Source organism: Acanthopagrus latus, chromosome 4 (genome assembly GCF_904848185.1).
Source record: "Acanthopagrus latus isolate v.2019 chromosome 4, fAcaLat1.1, whole genome shotgun sequence".
NCBI lineage: Eukaryota > Metazoa > Chordata > Actinopteri > Spariformes > Sparidae > Acanthopagrus > Acanthopagrus latus.
The window spans coordinates 5,332,574-5,346,375 of record NC_051042.1 but is presented as its reverse complement, the minus strand read 5'-3'; the positions used below and the strand labels follow the sequence as shown (position 1 = coordinate 5,346,375).

Below are 13,802 nucleotides of genomic sequence, written 5' to 3'. Positions count from 1 at the left end.
AAATTCATCTGTGCCCAAGACGATATACGGACGTGAGAAATGAAAATAAAGTCAAGAGGGCACACACTCAAGAATCTTCACATTTTTCATTGGCCATTCCTATACACAAATATTTATACAGTGGAACCCCGACTTACGAAGTGAATTCGTTCCAGAGGGCCTTTCGTAAGTCAAAATTTTCGTAAGTCGAAGCACCTTTTTCCCTATAAATAGCGTAATTCGTTCCAGGCCCCCTACCAGTCCTGTATTTCTTCTACAAATATGACTTAATATTAAAAAAAAACAAGACACTATGAATATTCCAAAATACAATCTGAAATGAAGAAAATGATTTATAAATGTATTAATAAATATCAATAAAATAAATTGTATGTATGTATGTATGTACCTTTTGAGTGAGGTGATGCTGGCTGAAGACGAAGTTCTTGGTGGAGGAGGAGGTGGCGGAGGCTAAAGAAAGCATACGTATGCATGCATACATACTTACGTGTACATGTACATAACATTATGTAATTGAATTCTAAACATTAAAACTAAAACTTACATTTACGTTAATTAATGTACATGCGTACACTGTGCAATGATTTTTTAAAGCATTTTTTTAAACTTATAATTTTTTTTTAAATTTTCTATTTTATAATTTTTTAAAAATTTCGGTCGCGGCAAATTTCAAATTAACGTGAATGTTCCTGTATTTGTGGGATTTCGTTACCCGGTCATTTTGCCGTACCACGGGCAGAAATATTGCCGTTAAGTGCCTTCGTAACTTGAATTTTTTGTTAAATGGGGTCTTTGTAAGCCCCGGGGTTCCACTGTATATATCACAATGACATGGCCCTCTGGAATGAAGCGACTCAAGATAATGTTTTTACTTTAATACTTGTAGTCCTGAGTCTTTCAGAACCTGACGACTGCCGCCTGCTGTATGGACCGTGTATATGACGAACTTAAAGTTCGAAACAAGGTGAAAATCTGTCACGACCGTGTAATAATATGGACATTCTAGGAACATCAGTGCATTCATAACTGAGACAATATGCATAGCGAGGGTCGACATGTATGGTGATCTTGAGCCTATCAAAACTGGTATAAACTGCTAACCTTTTTTTCCTCCATTCTACTCAGCAAGGTTGCAGCCGACTGGAGAGAAGACTGAAAAAAATGCAGTTTGGAGTGCAGACGAAGAGACAACTCTTGTTACTGAGTCAGTGGTCTGCAGAGTTTTAACTCCACCTTTTAGTAAGGGATCAGTTTGCTAGATACCTAAGCAGAAGGGTAATGGTACCATCCACAACCTCTGATAATGGAAACAGAAAAATAACTAGAAACAATTTGTATTCCCTGCAAAAATACAGCGTGAATGTTGACAGCTGAAGTGTTGTGGGAAAAACTATAATGCTTTGCACTACACTGCTGAGGCAGTAGCTGAACCACAGCTGAAAATGTCCTTACTGAGAATGAAAAGGAAAGATTTTGCAGAAAAAGTTGAATATTCAAAAAGCAGAAAAGCTGAAAAGTAAAAAGCTGAAATAGCTTTAAAGCTGATCATGCTGATAGGTGAATGGTTTCTCCAGCTGAATATATGCTGAAGCAGTAGCAGAACCAAAGGAGAATGAATAGGAAAAATTGTAATTACATAGAAAAACACCTTCCAAACTCCTGCTAGTTTTGAAAAATGTATACTAGATTTGAAGATTTTCATATTTACTTCCATATTATTTTTTCTTTTTGAAAAAGCTGAATACTTGAAAAAGCTGAAAAGGCAGAAAGTTGAAAAGTACAAGGCTGAAAGAGCTTAAAAAGCTGAATGTTTTGATAGTTATCTCTAACTGAATGTATGCTGAAGTAGTAGCAGAATGAATTTTGAAAAATTCCCCATAAGAATGGAAAAAAATGTAATTACACAGCAAAAATCCTCCCTTACTCCTGCGAGTTTTGAAAACATGTAATGGTTATAGCCAAAATATTTATCCCCATAAGAATGAATGAGAAAAGCTGGAAAAGATTTAGTCAACCAGCACTCACGGCAAACTCCCCATCTCTGCTGTCACTCACGGTGGCATGCATTTGTTTGGCCATCGCCCTGATCGTTTTGTGGGACACTCACTCATGGCGTGCCCGTTTGCTGATCACCCATCCCCGCATGTTTATCTCAGGCTCCTTGCTAGCCTTCTTCCTACCTCCACCAGGCAGCCTGGCCCTGTCGCTATCCTTCTCAGAGAGACGCTGAAGCTCAGTTTTATTTTTTCGCCAATCTTGGGAACTTAAGTTAAGTGAACTTAGGTTAACTCCATCACTGCTTGTACTAAATTGAATTTTTCTTATAAGTGATTATTGGTCCTAAATATTGGTTTTCAATCTCCTTGATTTCCAACAGGTATCGCTATGGGTCCTGAAAATTGGCATTGGTCAACCACTACTTTTTACAGCATGGGGCCTTTAACATACAGAATACAGACCAAAAAATGTGTATTTTACAAACTTAAAAATCATTTGCCTTAAGTGTTGTGGGTGAGGGTTTGGGTATGTGGGGCACTGCATGAGACAGATGAGTGTGTATGTGTGTGTGTCTGTGTGGGGAGCAGTTGGGGGCACATATTGCGTACATGCCCTTACGTGACAGTGACAAAATGTTCAGTGAGTTGCTGAAATTCATCCCTGCGAGGGCGAATGTGTTGACATTGCTTTAATTCAGCTTGCCATGTGACACTGTGTCCGGTTCTCTTCTCTGACAGAGCCGGGTGGACACAGATATAGGCTGTCAGGCTCACATAGCCATGCTGAAATACTGTATACAGAACATGCCAAGTGAAGCAAAAGTGTGTAAAACTGGATATACGATTAAAGTCGTCCTCCACCAATAAGATATATTTTGTGTAGACCGCACAGTTTGGCTTTTTTTCATGGAGAGTAGCAGCTGTAATTGAGCAAGTGGTGAAGTAAGTCAATGTACTGCGGAAATAGTCCATATTATATCTTTACAGTGTGTCTCCGAGTGACTGCACTGTATCATGTCTGTATTACCATCCAGTAAATCATTTGTGTCCATCAGCTCAGTGTCAGTCTCCTCTTACCAGTGAGGCCTTCCTCCAATGATCAGCTGACATCTACTGTCAGGAAGTGTCAGGAAACGTGTGTGTGTCTGTTAGACAGTTTGAACAGAGGCATGCACATGTATGAAGCTTATGAATGTGTGTGTGCATGAGTCAGAGAGAGAGAGAGAGAGAGAGAGAGAGAGGCCAGTCTGGAGTCAGACACACTGGGCTGGACACACTATCTCTCTGCTGACAAGTGTCATCAGCTCCAGCTGCTTGGGGGTCTCTGCTGTCGTATGGGTGAGAGGGGGCAGACAGGAGTGTGAGTGCTGTTGGGGGTGAGAGGCTGCAGAGACCGGGGGGGGTTGGGAGGTTGGCAGTCAAACGGTTGGGGGAGGTGACAACACAGCCGGGGTGAATGTAACCAGCAGGCCCACAGTGGCAACCCAAGTTTCAGCACCCATGTGTCCACCTGTCGTTTCCTCTTAAACCCCCTCCCTCAGAGGAGGTGGGGCACAGGAGCCCAGTTAAAGGCCACTGGTACAAACCTAAAATGAGGCCCGACATAACTGTGGCATGTTTGCTTAGATTAGATGTGCATTGTCAGATGTTTTGAGGCATTTACACCTCTATATATAGGCAGCATGTAGGCTCCACTGCAACGCACAGACAGATGCAATTTGTTTCATCCACTTTTACAGCTATCAGGCGCACCTATAAAAGTGCCACCCTGTGTACCTTGGGCATTGCAACCTAACACTGTTTAACAGTGCTGATGAAGCAGGGTGCAGTGTGTGGATCCAGTGCTGTGAGGTCTCCTTGGGTGGTGTTTGGGGTTATTAATAATCTAATTCTCGCCACTCTGATTAAATCAGCAGTCAGGGTAGTACATGCTCTGGACAGCTGCCATGCTTTGTTCTGTTAATTAACGGATGGCTAATTACGGTCTCCCTCTGTAAATAATACTGATTCCGTTCTCTCACGTCTTCATCACTGAAGCACTATGCACACCAAACAGGCCGACAACAAAGCTAATATGAGTGCACAAAAACAAGCAGCAATGCCGGTGAAGCCTGGTTTCAGTCCGCACGCCCTGAGATGCATCTGGCTTCCCATAAATCTCCTCGTGTCAATCAACAATCAAATGCAGCTGGCACACAGACATCACACCCCCTGCAAACTCACACCAGGAGTCGGGTTTGCACCGAGTGAGAAAATAAGATCCACCAGCTTCAATAAATGCCTCATGGCAGAGCGATCCGTCAGAGGCTTTCCAGCTATGTGTGGCCTCCTCTGGCTAAACCGTCTCATTAGCAACAAGGGACCTCATATTTACAGCGCAGTTTAACACCATTTAGATTTACACTTAGAAGGCTGCCTGCACGGCCCTATCGGGGACCCCGGCCACTTGTCAGGTTCTTTTTTTAGATTTGTCTCATTCATAAACAATAACAACCTCACTGTGAGCCCCTCGCATTAAGACTAGTGCGCAGCCATTCTGCACTTAAGTAAAATAAGAATATATGTTTGAGTATAAGTTGAGCACCTGCTGACAAGTAGGCAGCATAATGCGTAATGAACCGAGACACATGATCTCCGACCACTGTGGTGTCACTAGATGTCCGTCCCGGAGTGTTGAGGCATTCTGGGAACACCTCCAGGACCGCGTGCCAGCTCTATCAGACTCTTTCGAATAGGTCCATCATAAATCCATCTGCCTCTTGGATTGGACTGGATCTGAACCAGACAACGTATTCAAGTTGTCTTTTGAGGCGAGACTAGTAGCAATGTCATCGATTAAATTGATCTTTTTATGTGAGTCAGAAAAACAATACTGTGCTAAAAGAAGGGTTATTTATTTCATGCTACAAAACACTTTGGTTTAATACGAACAGCATATTTATTTGTGAGTCAGAAAGCTGTCTCTTTATTTCTTGTCTGATATAGCAGGTTTTGGGAGGATGACGGGTGGTCGGAACTTACGAGTTGCACAGTGATTTTTTTTCTACAACCTGTCACTGTCGGTTTCATCTTCTCTCTCTTAACTCCAATAGCTTGAGGCCATTTTGATTTGTATCAATAACACTAAGTACTGGAGTTTTGGGGCTGATATGACACAAATATTAAGGCGCATATATATATATATATATATATATATATATATATATATATATATATATATATGTGTGTGTGTGTGTGTGTGAACTTCAGTGGGAGTTTAAAGATATAAATGACCATTTTTTTCTGGATTATGCTCCGTAGTAACATCAATAACTAAATACATTAAAATCATTTAGGCATACCTGATAATAAAATATCTTAAGCCAACACCTTTTTTGCCTTGATGTGCATTTAAACACATAATGTTTGCAGCATGCATAACAATGAGATAATTGATCTATAGTGGATACATATCTATGTTATAACTACAACATGATTTATTCTATGCTACCGTTCATCCACCACTGATGCCATCCTACAGCTAACAGAGTTGGTTTCTCTTCATTTTGTTGAGCTAAAGCTCAAGTTTTTACCATTCCACAGCAATGTTATATTTTCCAAATAATAAGCCAACAAGATTTAGCTCTATAGCAAGGACAACATGTATTGGTATTTCATAAACCAGTAGTTTGTCTACTCTCTGGCAATACAGAAGCATCCACTGCTGCACCACCAGACTACAGAGCAGCTCCTCTCCTCTGGCTGTGAGACTATTCACCTCATTCTCAGCATGAGGAATAGTTTGGATTTGAAGAATCCAATGCAGTGACGGCATCATGAATAACTTGAAATAGCCAGTCTTATCACTGATGGTCTCCTTTGCTTAAATAGGTCATATAAAGGCATCGGTATTAAAATGAGTCTGTCTCATAAGCAGTAAGTTCCTTGTGTTATGTTTAACTTGAAAGCTTATCTTTTTTGTGTGAGACAAAAAATGCTTCCAGGCTTGTTCATATGGCAAAACATTATTGGATCCTGAGGCAATTGAAAAACAGAGGCGCAGCTGATAGTGGCATAATATATACAATATTATGCACAGGCTAACAGAGACATATGGCTTTGGATTCAAGAGCTAGAGACCGGCAGGCTAACACCAGCAGTTATCTCCAATGAGGACTCTGTGATGAGCACAGGCACGCAGCACTGGCCAGGTGGCTCTTTGGAAGATAGAGCCAAAAGATGAAACCACCTCAGTGTCAGCATTTTAATTTGATCTGCCATGTGCACATATGTCTTTAAAGTCTGTGGGGAGTCTCTTTAGCCATTGATGTGCCTCGCCAACGGTCTGCAGCCGTACAGGTTAGCACTGCAGGCTAATCTGTAGCGAGTCGGTCCCAAAAGCCCGAGCCAAGTTGATGGCAGGATGAGTGATCTCCTCTCCTCTGATCCCCGGCCCTCGGATGCCCACTGTGTGCCAACTATTCAGCTCCTTTGTAATAGGTGCCAACATGCCCAGACGGGGAGAGGAGGAGCAAAGAGACCCAAACAGGATTTCAGAAGCAGTAGTGCTCTATACTGCTAGATATTAGGCTGCGGGTGCAACCATTCCAGGACCGGCAAAATGTTATTGGGGCAGGAGCCATGCTGCAACTTGATTTAAAAAAAAAAAAGGGTTGGGGGGGCACATAGGCAGCTCCAAAAGTGAGTGTGATGTGTCACTACATTATTAATGAAGATGAATCGAGTGCAATATAAATATGGCCATGATAATAATATGCCTAAATTGATAGATGCTTTTTTTTTAAATTTTATTATATTATGATTTTTCACCCAAAACCTGTATGAAATTCTTCTTATGGCATAAAACTCAGGAAATCTGCTCACACTATAAGTTAAAAGTTCCAGGACCATGCTTACTCGTTTGCTTTCATGAGGGTCTGATAACACAACTACATTTATTATATCCACCAAGGAGGTTATGTTTTCACCTGTGTCGGTCGTTTGGTCATTTTTTCAGCAGGATTACACATAATGTATTTCTATAGAACCTGGCTAGAAGATGGGTTTCGGCTCAGAATAGACCCCATTAACTTCTGGTGCTGATCCAGATAAAGGGACAGATTAAGGGTTTTTTAGTTGCCACTTTGGTTAACAATGACATTTTCCAACATTTTCGTTAAGTTATCAGGGAATCATGGATGGATCTTCATGAAACAATTCTGGCCTATTTAGGGGGCTGGTATCTTACTACAAAATTATAGAAAATAACAATCATATGGCTAAATCAAAGTGCAGGGTCTTGTGTGTATAGCCAGTGAAGCATTTCTGAACCGAGTCGCCAGAATATATGTTGGCAATGTCCATTTCTGCAAACCACAGATATGTTGAAAATGTACATTTCTTTATGTTGAAAAATTAATTTCTCTCGGTTTAATTTTTGTATTTTATGTTGTGACAGCACCGTGCTCATGATTTGGTTAGGTTTAAGAAAAAACACCAAGTGGTTCCGCTTAAAACCGCATTTTTTGGTTTTGTTACTATAAACGAGGCTGAAGAGGTCTGAAGAAAATATCCGGCTGTGTCATACATACAAATGTTGCCTGTAACTCCACCACCATCCACTCAGCCCCGATATAAAAATCAGCTCAGAAACATGTGAACGTGGTATGACACGTGTTATGCAAATGTGGTATGTAGGCCTCTGACACAAACAAATGTGAACATTAACTGCTGACATGTTATTGTGACAACTGGGCTGATTGTGGAAGTGAGATGTTTGGTTTTACCACTTCGGATTGTTTGGCTTGAAGAAAATGATTGAATAGATGGTTAGCCTGCTGAGAGGAGTTCACATTTTACAACCTTTCCACTGAATGTGGAGTCGTGGATTGGACGGATGAAAATGTTGCGGTTTAAGTCTATCTTTTGTTGCCATGTTCAATCTGCAAGAAAACACAGACAGGTAGAGGCAGGGTGTTGCCGATAAATGCATCAAGCCGTGCTGAAATGACCAGAATTGTAATAACTCTCAAAAACGTAAATTAATTCCAGGAAACTATGACTGCATGCATCAGAAGCCTGATTTGTGATGTTGCCTGCTAAGTGCAGTAATTAGCGTCTGACGGGGAAAGACACCCTAAAGGAAACGTCTATTCTCTTTTCTCTGAGAATGTTTCTATAAAAGCCTTTCTGCACAGCAATGAACCTAACTACATTTTTAGAGTGATTCATGGCCGTGAAACTCAGCATCTCATGTATCCATTCAGTGTCAGAACAATTCCACCATTAGAGGTTTGTGAAGAGCCCTTGAGAGCGCTACATTGACGATGGAGTTCTCGCTCCTCCTTTCTCCTCCACTCCACAGCCTGCCCACATTAACTCTCCAGCCCATTCAGCTGTGATTAGAAAAGCCTCTCGGCTTCCAGAGTTTGCAATCATTTGACCATGATGAATTCCAATCACTCCCTCCTCCTACCCTCTGCTCCCACTTGTACTCAACAAGTCATAAGGAGGTGAGTGCAGAATGGAGAGACAAAGAGCACGAGGCAGTCATAGAGAGACAAGTGTTCAGCGAGAGAATCGTACACAGAGAATTAAGCCTGACAAAAGGCTGTCTGAAGTAAAGGATAAAATACAGACATTGTAGGAGCAGAAATGTGCTTTGTATCAGATGGTAGCAGTGTGTGAACTGTGTTACATGGGAGACAGTAATTTAATGAGCAAAAAATAACTGCTCCATGGGCCTTTTAAATAATGTTGCAATACTTTAAGCTATATCCTGATAGACTATGTATAGCTGAATGTTGTGAAATCCCTTCATGAGCACTTCGTTACGACACGCTGCATGATTTAAAGATATAATATGGAGGAATTCTGCATTAAAATGTCCGCGACTGGCCCTTTGTTATATATTTTGTGGAGCTATGTACTTACATTATCCCAAATGTTTCCAGTAATGTTCAAACCAGAGAATAACTGAAGGGAACGGTGCATTGCATGTGGTCAACACAGTTTTAATTGCATGAGTTGGTTATATGAGCAAAATCAAAGATCAGTGTTTTTTTTTTGTTTTTTTTTTCACAAAATACTCAATATCTATGTAGGATAAGTTTTGGTGCTTAAACAAAATATTGACACAATGACAGTCTTTGATGGCAAGTATTAGAACAAGTAGAACAGCCTGGCAGACTCAGGAAATGTCTGGCTACAGTATTAATGATTCAGTGACAAACACTGCTGATAAACAGCAGGAATGAGATCACAGCGAAACAAGGGAACAGTTGTTGCACTGGGGAATGTAGACGGATGATTTCTGATTGGAAACATCTGCAATAACTTCACTTGGCATCACTTCCAACACTTCATTTTAATAAGATCATTCATCCTCGTTTGTTATTTTTTCAGAAGGTCATGTTTCATCGTTAAAATCACAAAGAAATATCTTTACGTCAAGCAAAAAATAAGCAGTAGCTCTTAAAAGTAGTGTCAGTTATTCTTAGTTGTCTTAGTTTTTGGATAGATAATATATAGGGCTGTAACGACACGCGTATTGAAACCGAATATCGCAGTGTGAGAAGGCAGAATCGCGACACAACTTTCAGTCCAGATCCAGCCCTATGAGCTATATGTAGCTCCTTTCACACGGAGTGAAGAATGAGGCACCGCTGGAGTAAAGACGAACCGCTGTGTAATTCACACAGAAAGCCGGTGCAGCGTCTCCTAAAGAGAAGTGATGGTACACATCATGATGATGGTGTTTCACCGGTTTCCCCCTATCAATCTAAACCTGTGAGAAGTTTATAATCATATGGATGCTGTTATAAAGTGTAGTGATTGAGATCCTGACCCTCCAAACACCGTTGAAAGTGACAAAGTTATGTTTTTCTGCTCTAAAGAACATAATTACATAATCGCCATCAGTGAACAGGTCGCTGTCACTCACGAGGACAGAGTCTGTTTTCTGGGGGAAGTTCACTGAAGACTCGGTCAGGAGGGCTGACCTTCTCGGTCATTTATTTTCATCACAAACACTTGGTGAGTTCAAGTTTTTTGCCGTGACTGATGCTGAAATGGGCAGAAATGTGACAGAGTCTGTAGGACAGGCGGGAGGACAGGCGCTTCTCCATGTACAGCTGTACAGAGTTTGGTGTATCGTTACAGCCCTAATCATATACATATAATCATATACATATTCACACAACTAAATTAATTTACAGCTGATTTTTTCATAGATCATTTGTACAGTGGAACACACATGCACAATCATTAAACATTTAACACTGATCATGCTATGTTTTTTCTCTATAATTGATGCTAGTGTTTGTCATCTGAAGACTGTTTTACTGGTAATAAATAAGACGTGTGAATGCATTCTGGTCTGCTTGTTGTTCTCTACGGCTCTTTCATCACTGTGTCACAGTGATGATGCTGACAGTGCTGTGGTGATGACCTTTCCCCATTGCCATGCCAACATTTCCCAGGTCCCTCTGGCCAGCAGTGTCCCTGTCACCTATAATCAGCACCACACTCTGGCCACCGAGCCGCTTTCTGAGTCGGACCAGTCGAGACACAAAGACCAGTCCAGAGAGTCGACCATGAATATAAGAGGGCAGGCTGTGAATACTACTTAAATATTATAGCTAATGAAGATGATTTAAGTTCAAGTTGTTCGAGCAAGATGATAAGCTGCTCAACTCAGACTGCACCAGACATGAAACTGAAACATTATGTTCTTAAAACCTAACCTTTATGTTGACAATGTCATGGGTATGTGAAGGATCCTTGTTACTATTTATTGTAGTTATTAACCATTCGTTTATTATCACCATTTTGGTCAAACGGTTTGCTTCATAAATAGACACCATGCCGTACACCCGCCTTGTTGCTGTGAATAAACTCATCAGCCATCTCTCTGCTGTCAGCCATAACAAAAGGTATGAAAGGTTGCAGTAGCCAACTACAGATATTCCCTTTGACAGCGTCGGAACAACTGAATGGGGCTGGGTATTGTTTTAATACCAATACCAACAACACTGGTATTACACACCAATATCAGCACCCTGGGAATGATTTGGTAGACTTGCTAAACAAGGTAAAGTTTGCAGAAAATCCATGGCAGATCAGATATAAAGGAAGCATCATTTGACTGGTGGAGTTTTGATACTACACTGGACCGGATTATTTCATAACACTGTTGCTTTATTTTACTGCTGATGCTGCCTTAAAGCTGTAGTCTATGTAACCACTTTTTGTTATTTGCTGAAATTGTCATTATGATATGACAGTAGAATAAGATACAGGTCAGCTGTCTGTGGCTCCACCCAGTGGCTGTAATTTGATTTGCAAAAATCTACCACTCCCGGTAGAATACAACCAATCAGAGCCAAGGAGAGTGTCTGAGAAGTGTAAATCACTCTCGTGCATACGCTGCTGGCAGGCCCCCTCCCTCATGCAGCACGTACTGGGCAGTGGCCCTCCCTGTGCGGTTGCAGTGTCTGCTCCCACTTGGTCAGATACGTCCAAGCTGTAAACAATGGCTGAGAACAGACAACAACAACAGGGCTGAAAAATGCCCCACCATTGCCCATGTCAAAGAGAAGAAATAAGACGACTGACGAAGAAAAGCAGCGTTAAAAAGAAAGAATTGGACTGAGCCAGAGAGAAAACTCGGACAAATATCAGAGCGTCATCTCAGGGGTGGAGGGAGCTGTGGCATCTGTGAGAACTTAAGAGCGACAGAGGCTTTTCTGCTAGACAATTTAAGGAACTCTCTGTTTTAACCACAAGGCTATGGTGGCGGCTGTTACAGTAATACTTGCAATAGCACGAATGGCTGTATGACATCGCAGTCAAGCTATGGAGCTTGTTGCTGAATCTAGCTTGTTAGCTTGTATGCTAACTCTGGTGTTCAGCTTTGGGTTTATGGCTACTGGTTTGCAAAAGTGTCATTCAAGTGAACTGGGTAACGTTAGTTTGTGTTCAGGACGATCTGAAGTAGATGAATTGGTTTAGAGAAATAACATGCCGGGTACCTGGTAATGATTAGCTGGTACCTCCGTCTACCGCGATGTGAGGAATATTGTTTGTTACTCAAGATATATACAGTTATTGGCATGAGGCACTCGTCACTGTAATTTAGTTGTATTAGTCATAAATAGAACAATCAGGGCTTATGTTGTTATGGCGTCCTCTGTTACCGTGGTTACAAGCCTGCTCATGCAGGGCAAACTCCTCTGTGGGAGGGGCTCAGAAGGCAGGGCTGCAGCAGCAGAGAGGAAGAAGGAGGGACCTGGGAGCTGTGCTCATTCAAATTCTCTGGCTAACCCCGAGATTCCACCAGACAAGTGTCCACTGCGCTACGTCTCCGTCACACCAGCGGAGCTGATCGATTTAACTCCAGTCTATGTGTTAACTTCCACCAGGTCTGCTGCACTGCATATCTGCTCCGTTCCAGCTCCAGCAGTCAGAAACCCTCTGGAACAGCTACGCAGGACTTATATTTCTGGCAGATGCAGAAGCACGACGCATCAGTTCTGCTGAATTTAACACAGAGCAGACAGGAAGTCACGCACGGAAACAACAATTTAACATCTGGTTACCTTTCAAAATAAAACCCCCTGTGTTGACACCAGCACACAAATATGAAAAAAGAGACAAACACAACCTCTTCTACTAATCCGTCGGTTGGGAGCATTAAGTGTTGGTGTGTTTATAACACATACCTATAACTGCGTTTGCAAGTGATTGTGTGATTATCACGGGAACTCTTTGGTCTCGCGACACCAGTTGTCTAACAGTACTGCGCAGCAAAACCGGATAGGAGCAATTGCCTTGTTAGATGCCAGATGTAGCAAATCTGACCTATGTATGTCTAGCCCATGTAACATAGTGTATTGAACAGCCGAGCTCAGGACACATAATTTCATGCTCTTTGGCCTGAAAATTTCTATATTTAAACACTTAAACACTGCAGATGATGCAAAATGAAATAAAATGCAGACAGAGCTGCAAAATAAAACATATGAAGCCAGATGTGTTATGCAACAAAACAACTGAAATTCAAGTCAAAAGTGAATACAAAAATAAATTTCTTGCAATAAACATATCAACTGAAACGGCAACATGTTATTTTTTTTTTTAGAACCAAACAGCCTATGTAAAAAAACAGTCTCTTGAGAGTCACTTGAGACGCTTGAGATGCTTGTATTGTGCCGCTTGTTCATTTTGGACTATTAGCGTCATTTGCGTTTGTCGTGCTTGACGCTCAAGGGGAAAGCTTGCCTGCTCATTTTTGAACCGGTATTTCTCAACCCGCTCTCTTTCCACATCGATCATGGCTAATATCACCACCGTTGCTGCACTGTACCTGCTGTACAAGTCCCAGAAACGCCGGTTCATGAAATCTGCCGGAGACGCACAGAGCTGGGGGAATTTCACTGCCTCCTCCAGGAGCTCCGTCTGGATGACGACCAGTTCCAGTGGTACCTCAGGCTGCAAAAGGGGATAATGCTATTCAAGTGCTAACTGATGCTAACATTTCATAGAGAAACATGGTCAGTTACGTAGTAAAACAAACCACAGATAGCTTCAAACTTACCAGGGAGTCCCGCCTCCTCCCTGACCTTCACCCACGCTTCCTCTTTTTTTATTTTTTCCCAGTACAAGACAGCAGCAGTGTCGTAGAGCGCCGGGTGCCCACACACAGCTACAATTAGCTTTTTCTCCATGTTGGTCTGATTGGATGTCGCAGCGCGATGCCGCCTGAAAAGTTTGATATTTTCAACTTTATTCGCATCGCTTCAGACGCTCCCAAAGCCCCAGACGCTT

At 41.8% G+C, this 13,802-nt stretch overlaps 1 long non-coding RNA gene across 1 annotated transcript in view; it reads right to left on the bottom strand.

Annotated features, from left to right (window-relative positions):
* LOC119018053 overlaps nt 1–13,802 on the bottom strand; it is a 27,322-nt gene extending 13,520 nt beyond the window's left edge. The window contains exons 1-2 of the long non-coding RNA XR_005074649.1: nt 13,573–13,802; nt 13,342–13,466 (exon numbers count right to left, since the gene is read on the bottom strand). This is a non-coding gene — a long non-coding RNA (uncharacterized LOC119018053). The remainder of the gene's footprint in view (nt 1–13,341; nt 13,467–13,572) is intronic.